Raw genomic sequence first — 1,171 nt, 5'->3', positions numbered from 1 at the left:
CCTCGGTAGAGTACCATGGCATCACAGCTCACAGCAACCTCAGACTCTTGGGTTTAAGAGATTCTCTTGCCTCAGCCTCCCAAGTAGCTGGGACTATAGGCACCTGCCACATGCTCGGCTATTTTTTGTTGCAGTTGCCATTATTGTTTAGCTGTCCCGGGTCGGGTTCAAACCCTCCACCCTCAGTGTATGTGGCTGGTGCCCTCACCACTGTGCTACAGGCGCTGAGCCAGGTCTTTCTTTTTGTTGGTTTTTCTTTTTTCTAAAGCAGAAATGGGATCAAAATTTTGACTTCCTTATCTCTGTTCCCATCCATGTGCATTTTCTGTCACACAGACTCAGGATCTATGACCCACCTTCCGCACAACCCCCTACTGGGTACTCACTGAACTTGGAGCACCCCTTAACAGTAGGTTCACAACCTTATCCCTGTGTCCAGGCCCCAGACCCCAAGGCTGGGCTATCCTTACTCCCTTCAGTCACTGGCCGTGCCTCCCAGCCCAGGGTGGGCACAGAGGTTACCTGGCTTTGCACATCCCGGCAGCGTTCAGGGGGCATCAGCCCCAGGGATTGGTTAGATCATAGTACATTCCAGCCAGGATAAATAGGATAGTGGGAGAATGCATAATACATGGAGAAATGCTTAAAAAGCAGTATACACAATAATATTTATAGTAAAAGCTTGATGTTGTTAAATATTATGTATATTTACAAGTATACATATGCCTTAGTAAAGAAGTGATGTGTACTAATAAGTTAATACTAATTTAATTGCTTCTCAGCCTTCTGGCTAAGATGAAGTGTAGTATCTGTTCTCATCAGTTTAATACTAATTTGTAGATCATTTAAATGTCTAATTGCTCCCCTGGATTTTCCAACATTTATGTATCAGACATTTTTGTTTTCTAAAATTTATATTTTTTTTCATTTATACATTTTAATGTAAAAATTTGGGAGCATTTAAGGAAAAAATGCCTAGTTCTCAGATTTTATCTGCTTTAGAATCACAGAAGCTGGCCCCACCCCAGAGTTCCTCATTCAGTAGGTTTGAGGAGGAAAGGCTGAGAATTGGCCCATCTAACAAGGCCAAGCTAGGGCTGATGCACTGGCCAGAGCCTTGGAAAACCAGTATCCTAGAGGTTCCCAGCAGTGGCATTTAGGAAGAAGGTAA

At 43.6% G+C, this 1,171-nt stretch overlaps 1 pseudogene; it reads left to right on the top strand.

The window, feature by feature from the left end:
• The first annotated feature begins 770 nt into the window (after positions 1-770).
• Positions 771-883, top strand: LOC111727266 (annotated as a pseudogene).
• The last annotated feature ends 288 nt before the right edge of the window (positions 884-1,171 follow it).

Source organism: Otolemur garnettii, unplaced genomic scaffold (genome assembly GCF_000181295.1).
Source record: "Otolemur garnettii isolate 467f Iridium unplaced genomic scaffold, OtoGar3 scaffold00003, whole genome shotgun sequence".
Lineage (NCBI taxonomy): Eukaryota > Metazoa > Chordata > Mammalia > Primates > Galagidae > Otolemur > Otolemur garnettii.
The sequence above is the reverse complement of the archived record's forward strand: the minus strand, read 5'-3'. Positions and strand labels throughout refer to the sequence as shown.